This window comes from Poecilia reticulata, linkage group LG21 (assembly GCF_000633615.1).
Source record: "Poecilia reticulata strain Guanapo linkage group LG21, Guppy_female_1.0+MT, whole genome shotgun sequence".
In the NCBI taxonomy this organism is placed as follows: Eukaryota; Metazoa; Chordata; class Actinopteri; order Cyprinodontiformes; family Poeciliidae; genus Poecilia; species Poecilia reticulata.
In genome coordinates, this window is record NC_024351.1 from 6,747,796 (window position 1) to 6,756,794 (window position 8,999).

Sequence of the window (8,999 nt, forward strand, 5' to 3'; positions counted from 1 at the left end):
GTTACGAATCCATTTCATCTGTGCAAGAGGGGAGTGAATTAAAATAAATGATGGCCGGACATTTATTGCATTCTGGGGGTGAAGGAGGGATTGGGGTGGAGAGAGGCACAAGTTGTGGAGTAATACTTGTGCCTCATACTGAGGCAGGCTGGCTGGAAGTTTGATATTCGAGTGGGACACAACGATGGAATGAAGACAAAATGAAGACAGGACAATTAATCGCCTGAGATAAGTTTTAATTTGCAGTTTTTAACAATCAATAATCCTGTTCAAACCTGATTTTAACATAAACTCTAGGCGTCAAAATAGTTGATCACATCTCAGTTAGCCCACATTTTTCTTAAAATATGTCAAATTAAATTCCAATTATTCAGACATTTGCTCTTTGTTTTTTTGAAAAACCTTCTTTTTATATCCCAATTGTTATTTATGTTTCACTTTAATTTATGTTACTTTCCCAGTAATCTGAAAGCAGCACAGTGAAGGTTTTAAAGTTTTTATCTACCTTCTCACACTGGTAGATAAATGTACTCAACACTCATTCACATTGCTATGTGAATATACTTTATACACATACCTGTTCTACTTTAGTTATTATTTTGTTCATAATCTGTAAAATGTATAACACAAATAGAGATTAGAGTCACATGCCAGAGAAATAGGGTGTAATATGAAATTTTCTGAAATATTATCCAATGAAATTAAATTCCAGGAAAGACCTGAGGAGTTTTATGATTTATCTCGATATACAACAGAAATAAACTGATAAGCATAGGCAAAGTGCACAGGAATGAAATCTTGAAAGGGTAAAATTCTCTGCAATGCTTGTTTAGTTTCTATGTGAGATTCAATCAGCAGGAACCCGAGATCAACAGGAAAACGTTATATTAAAAAACGTCATAGTGATTGCTTATCGTCACTCTATAGATTCAGTTTCTAAATGTTCAATGTGATCTTTTTTTTCCTGAAACTAGAAATGTACGAAGACGAGTTTGTCTCCTGTTTAATTTTTCTACTAAGGTTCACAATAAGATCATGACTCATTTTACTGTGAAATATTTAACTAAAGTGATGCAGACAAAACCCATCCAATCTCCATTCAATATTCACACTAAATTTTCCTGTCTTGGTTTTCACACGATGAAATCTGTACTTTTTTTTCCATTTGCACACATTTCTTTTTCTACCAAAATATCTTTGTTTTGCAAGAAAACATATTTTGAAATCTATGATAAATGATAACCGATAAAAATAGTGTTTGGAGAGAAATGCTTGCACAGCTCTGAGCTACACCAAGGTTTACTCTCCATGTTCCAAAAATACCTCTCCAGACCAAAAAGATCCCTTGCAATGTGACTTTTTTTCCCCCCTCCTCTGGACCAAAAAGCTATTGATATGTCTGCCTCTCGACACCGCCGCGTCTCTCTCCGGACACCAAGGCTAAATGCTGACTGCTGCTCCCTGCACAACTTTCCTGGACCTCCTCCAGGACACTCTATTGTAATACAGTTATTTTTAGACAAGCCGACACAAATAAATATTTATAGCTGTTTGCAGGTCAGAGGTCTCAGTGTACCGCTTACTGGCCGGCAGTGAATAAACTGCAGTATTTAACTATGTAAGCATAAATATGGGGGTCGATAAACCGCTGGAAGAATAAACTGCTCTGACCTGAGGTATTTCAAGCTTGGCAGGTGCCCAAAAAACAGACAAAAAAAACAACACATTAAACATAATTTCGGAAACAAATTAATATGTCGAGCAGTGTGAAAAAGTATTTGCCCCTTTGAAGATAGCATTGGTCATTGCTTTTGGTCTCACTTGAAAACTACAGATCGCCTAGCAAATTTTGACACCAGACACAGAAAGGCATGGAAAGCCCTGAGGGTCACACTCGTCTCAACTCGGATCAGTTTTTGTGATTAAACCATACGGATACTAGCCTTTCAACCACCAGCCATCATGAGGAACAAAAAGAGAGAAAGTGTGGTGAAAAACTGTCTGGACAGCTGAGTTTGTCTCGTGTATGGAAGGAAAAATGTCGTAGCCTATACCGCCATCATATGACAAGCAATGTGCAGCAACAAATATGGGAGGGTTGGTGCTGTGCTACTGTGTGCTCAGTACAATTCCTTGCAAAACAAACACACACACGCATGCACGCACACACACACACACACGCACACACACACACACACACACACACACACACACACACACACACACACACACACGCACACACACACACACACACACACACACACATTTATAAATATAAATCTAAATATGTTTATATGTTATGTTTATTGCTTTTTCTAGGCGTCCAGGTTCAAATTGGTCAGAAGGAGGCTGGGATTTTTACGTCAAAATACAAAAAATAAATCGTTCTCTTTCTCTGTCTCTGCTGTGAGAACATGATGTGTAAAAATCAAACCTGAGACTCGCATCATCTGCAAAATACCCAAACCTGCTGCAGCTGCTCTGTTTGTGTCTCTGTTATTCATCATACGAGAGACGGGCGTCAGAGTCCACAAGCAGACGGACAGTACGGAGAATACAAAGGAGTGGATTTTAATTTCTGAAAGTAATGGTGTAAACCTCAGTGTCTAGGACTACATGGAGCCATAATGGATCAAGTTGTACAGGAACATTTTGTCCTTTGCCTTTCTTAGTTTTTCCACTGCGTCTCGGTAAAGAGACGAAGCAATCTGAGGTGGTGATCCAGTCAATTCTTCAAAGCTACGTCCACATCTGCTGTCCCAGTAAATCGTCTGAGGACATTAAGCAGTCCTACTTGCTTCAACTTTGGGGCATTTCGACCTTCCCACCCAACGTCCCACTCTGCCAGCAGAGGCCGAGCAAATACCCGAGCAACTCAAACGCTTGTCACCATCCCTCATCGGCGACTTGGTGGCTGAGGACGACAGATCAGCGGCAGCGCCGACATGCATCCAGCGGTCTCTGATGTGTCAGCGAGTGTTTATGGGACATGCAGCCCAGCTTGCTTCACCTTGACCCCCGCAGACTCATCTCTAGCGCCGGCGCTCTTCTTCGTTTTGAGCTCTCTAATCTGACCTCGTCATCCCGGGGTCCTTCTGGCCTCGCCTCTGACGGCTGAGTTATTACCATAATTACCCAGGAGGCATTGCAGGGACCAGCCACACGGCAGAGGCCGCCCATGTTTAACAGAATATTTGGGTGTTTTATCGGCTTTAACTCAGCCCCCGGGGCAGGCGAGAGGGGGTCCGGATGATAAGAAAACCGCTCATGTGGGAAATGAAGGGGACCGTTTTACAGACAGAACCAAGAACAGGATGAATTATACTGTTAATGCAGCAGTGGGCAGTTTGTCATAGATCCTCTAAGACACGGTGTAAATATGCTCATATATTCACCGAAGAACACAGACTTTGATCTAAAGGAACAATATACTCTACATTTGAAAAGAAAATTGAGGTTTTTGGCTTTGCAAACTGTCCTGTTTCACAATAAAGCAGCAGGTGAACACATCAGTTGTATCTGAAAATTACATTTCTGTAAAATGAATTATTATTTTTTTAATACTGTACAACACAACGGGTTTATCAACAGCAATGTATTAAAAAATAGCATTTAAAAAGAAGCTCAATGGTGTAAAAAAAAGTATTGCATGTTGTTCTATTTTGCCATGAAGGTATGCAAAACCAAAATAAAGAAATTCCCCCTCCCCAAAAAACCACAACAATTTGTATGGCATCAGCATGGCTAGTCTTTTTAATAACACAAATATTAGAGTAGCCTGGAGAGTCAAAGGTTCACTGGGTTTTTTTTGCATATTTTTGTACGAAATTATGCAGCAAAACAAAAGATTTATTTTAAAGTCTTTCCACATTTCAAGCAGGTGGCAATTTATTTATAATGTGTCTTCATCATAAATAAAGAAAATAAAAACATCATTGCATGTCTTGACAACGATCTTTCATAAGTCTGAATATCCTGTTAAACTAGAACACAAACCAGCTGCCTTTCCTTTGAAAATCTTAAATCCCAAAGCAGAACTTTATCACCACTTACAGGTCGTCTAGAGTGATCAAATTAAACCTTCCTTATAATTCATGTGGTAAACATTTCTGATTATCTTTAACACAGTTTCTAAAAATATGTCCTGCAGCAAATTTTGCTTATTGTTTTAGTCAATTTAGCAACAGTAAAATAATACCACAAAACATGAGGTTGGCAGCATCATGCTGTGGGGATACTAGTCTTCAGTAGGGACAGAGAATCTGATCACAGCTCATGGGAAATTGATGTAAATAAATAAATTCTGAAGGAAGAGAGTCACCTTCCAACCAATAAGAATGATGATTACTTTCAAAAGCTACTATAAAGCCAATAATATTGATGTGTGTTAAACAGATAAACTCATCTCTGTTTTTAACAGAGAAAGTAACAGTGAACAACCCCAGTTTACCTTAAACTGAGTAGATTGAATATTCAACTAATAGTTTTTCTTCAAAAGCTCTCTCTGTACCACGTCTATGTTGCAAGGTCTATGGAGCCAGGAGGCCATGCATATTCATACAGTTAGAATAAAAAGCTCAGCTCATCCTGCCATACAGAGAGCACAGAGGTCACTGGCCTCAGGCCAACAATGCACAGGGAGCCAGAGATTATGTACAGTAAGCACACTCCTGCCTGTGTGTTTGTGGCTAGAAGCTGCGGTTAAATTCGCAGTCTGGCGAAAGAAAAACACACAAATTCACACAAGCCTTCGCCCAGTCACAAAGGTCAGGAAATTAGCATTAAAACATACAGCATTTAAACTTTCTTCGTCCATTATAGCTCCCCGTCAAATGTGTCCAAGGTGGCACTTAGCCGTGTGTGTCCGTGTCTTATTATGCAGACCCATCTGTGTGGGGTCAAAGGTCATGGCCGGGCCTGGCAGGAGCTACAGGTGAGCAGATGAGAACAGTAGGGGCTCGGTTTAATTTAGCTAAGCGCTACAGGACGCAGTGCGACGCTGTACCTGGGAAGGACATGTTGAACTTTTCACACTGCGCCTCCGACTCGACACTTCAAATCAGACATAAAGTGAGTAATGGAAACCAAAAACAAGCTCCTGACATTAAATCTGCATTTTTCTTTTTTGTTTTCTTTTTTTTTTAGCTACAGTGGAAGAAAGGAGAACCGATATGAAACAGGAATCTTCATATATTCAGAGATACTGTAATGTTATCTTCCCGATGCATATCCAAGGACACAATAGTCACAGGACACACTGAGAGACAATGGCTGTCAGTTGTGTAACCCATATGTGGATCTGATCTGGGTGTGTACTGGTATGAGGGACAAAATCCCTAATCTGGCATGGACCTGCTTCCTGTCTAGACTCGGTATGAACGCGAACGTGGATTGTGCTGCGGGAAACAGCATGTGTGTGTCTGCGAATTCATACAGGACTAATGCCACAATATTGCGTTTTCTTAGTCATGCCACGCACCTGCACAAGCCATGTGTTCTGGTAATCTGAGCCAAACGACACACAATTCACTTTACATATAATTAGCATTTTTCTTAAATTGTATTTTGAAGATTCTTTCTTCCGTCGATCTGTTTTAGGGCCAGAGAGTCGTCTCATTACCTAAATGTCAGCACTTGTAATGCTAAATAGAAATATATTAAGGAAAGTGAAGAGAGTTCAGATCTCTTTTTTTTTTTTCACTTTTTCCATCTCTCAACATCCAATCTCTTACATGTGCTTTCCTCCTTATTCCTTGGCATTTTGATAAATCTGAACGGTCTTGCGGATAAATCCGCTCATAAAAAGCTGCAAATCTTTGTCCAGGAAGCATATAAAGCGTAGCTGAAACCGAAGTTACATCATAGAAGAGGATTTCAAAATGAGCTGAATCATTCCTGGAACACTGAAAGTCTGCGTCATCAATCATTCATATAAGACCTGCAATTAGTTATTACAACAAGCAGCACATAGCAAGGCAAACGCCTCGCACGGAGCACCAATCTGAAAACGCCAAGTGTGTAAAGGTTTTGACAGAAGTTTTCTGGAGTATGAATGAACACGCTGGCCGTCTACTGTTTCATATTCATGCAGAGGCCCAATGACGCCTTGTCCTTTGTTTTCCAAAAACCCTTAACTCAGCATTTGCCACCTCCTTTAGACCTAGATGTAAAGTGAACAGTCTTCACCTCCCTGACATCAAATTGGCGCAATATGCCATCTTATGGAAGCAAGCCATCCACACAATTCTTTTTTTCGCATAAGCAACGAAGCAGCTGCTGTGAAAACCAAATTGAAACCACTCAAAAGTAATAACGAAAAAATATTTCTAGAAGAAACAAGACGTGTGAAGTTTTGTACAAGTATTATTTCAGCACTTTTAAAAACTGATCTAATTAAATCAGAATAAAAGTGTATGCATGTATCTCCGGGTGCAGGGAAATAAGAACTGTAATGTAGCCTTGTTTTATTTTCAATCATCATTTTTGATATTTTGCAAAGTTTCTGTTACTAATAAGTCTTTTTACTTCCTTTAACACACACTCATTCAGTGTCACAAGCTGACATGTTTATAAATCCTGCATGAAATGGCATGTGTAATTCTTGTTTGCAACACTGTTTTTATAGATTCAGCTTTAAATAACATTATGTAGCTGTGTTTATGAATCCCGCTTGAAATGAGATGTGTAACTCCTGTTTGTCATCATGTCACAGTGGTGTTCTTTGTTTCTAGCTTTGTCTTGGAATTTGTTTCAAAAATTGGTTTGAAAATTAGTTTAAAATTTGTGATCACTTATAAAAATACAAATACGCAAAAAGAAAAGTATGACCATATGCTTCTGACCACTTAGTAAGAGTTCGCAAGTTTTTCCTCAACAAAAGTGACCAAAAATATTTTGGAAAACATTAATTTCCTTTTTAAAGATTATGCAGTTTTAACTGTGCCAAGGGATTTTTACTTTTTTTCTTTGAATCATAGATCTATTGGTCTATTGGTCCTCTGTTGTAAAGCTATTAATTAATTCATTATTTACTTTTTCAAAATTCAAACACACTTGAAAAAGAAAACGCCAACTGAAAAATAGCCACACAGTGAGTTAATTTAAAAATTCAAAGATCTTTAAATAAATAGGAAATAACGCCGGAGGCCGAGTTTTTGGACGTCACTGTGTTCAAGAACGCTTCTATAAACTGAAAGTGGTCTGCCCACTAGTGGACAAAATTAAAATAGCAAATCAATCAACCAAAACAGAAAGCTATATTATTTTTAACTCAACTTTGAGAAAATAAATGTATAAGTAGCCCCCCAATTATTTTTACCCTGGAAAATGTACATACAATTGCTTGAATTAAACCGAGGCTTTTGTTTCTGCTAGGAAATGAGACAGGCATGTCTCAGAAAGAAAAATAAAAAACCCTACAAAAAGAGAAGAATTTTTAAGGATGATTTTATCTGTTTTTAATAATACAATACAAAATAATTGCATTCAAATATTGTATACCTTTCCCAATAAGCACTATAAAATTATTTGTTGGCATTACAATCAAACTTTTATAAATGCTGACCAGTTATTTTGTGTGTTTCATTTGGTGTTTTGATGATTTATCTTTGTTGATGTGCTCTCAGTCTTTGAGTCTGAAAGACCTTCCTGCCATCACCCTAATCTTCAGCGCTGTTCTCTATTAGAGTCAAGACGGCACGCCAGCTGGGTTGCTCCCAAGACGATGATAGTACTTCCAGTCAGAAGAAACACATTGGTTAAATTAGACAAGGGGCAAAATATATGTGTGCTTAGCTGTACCTTTCAAACAGTTATTAAAATTGTAAAATGGCTAATACATGCAACCATGTTCTTTAAAATAGTCACTTCAAATTATAAATAAATTCTTAATTTCTGACAAAACAATTCCCCAAACAAAACTCAAAACTTAAAAAAAACATTTTGTATCTTTGTAAAAATATAAGTAGCTTTTTTTTTTTTTACTGTTATTTTACTTATTGAATGACTAAATAGTTTTGAGATGTCTAAGACTAGCAGAATGTCTTGGATGACAGCATGAGTTCAAGGTCCAAAGATATATAAAAATTAAGACACAACAAGAGAGAGTCACAAACCTGCGCTGAATTTAAATGACCTCACTTTAAGTCATCGTCTAGCCGGCGTGGTATTCCTATCCTTGTTTTCATGTATCAGGACAACTGATGACTAACACAGATGTTGGACCAATCAAACGCTTCACTGAAGTTATGTGCCTATGACATATACACATCACTGCCTCCTCTGGTGTGGGTTTTAGGGGTCTCCTGTTAGCATTCTTACTCAGATACGTCCCCTCGTATGACTCATTGATTTGTTTCCCCCAGACAAGGCGGGCTTACTGCGCCGGCCTGTCAGGGTGCTGCGGAAAAGGGAAATCTGGCAGGAAGCTGCTTAGTATTTGGGGTTTGTCTGACCCTGTCTAGCCAGTCTTCAGTCATTTTAGTGTGTGTTTTCTTTTTGACTTCTTTAAACTTTACTCTTCACCATAATTTGAACTCCTCCTTTAACTATATTGGTTTTTTGTATGGGGACTTACAAGGTGTTAGAAAAAACCCCCCAAAATGAGTATGGTTTGAATCAAATTGAGGAACTGGTGTTAAACATGAAGTTTTGACGGCCAAGATTAGAAGCATTTGGCAGACGTTTTTTGTTGAGGTCAACTTCTACATCTGCCGTTAACATCTCTGACAAACATAATCAGCAGAAAACTGACCTACATTTCCCTCTGTGCGGCTACCAGCATGTGTTTTTTGTTTTCAGCCCTCGGTCTAAAGTAGCATTCCTTTTCCGTGTGTATTGCCAGACAGAGAGAGATTGCTGGAGAGTGACTCACTAAAACCTGACCCAGCAGTGAGGTAATCACTGGTCGACGCTTGGAGTAAAAGTGAACTTTAGCTGGTGATGTCTGGGATCGCGTCTAGGAATCCCCACAGGGACGGGAATGTTGGACTGATGGAAGA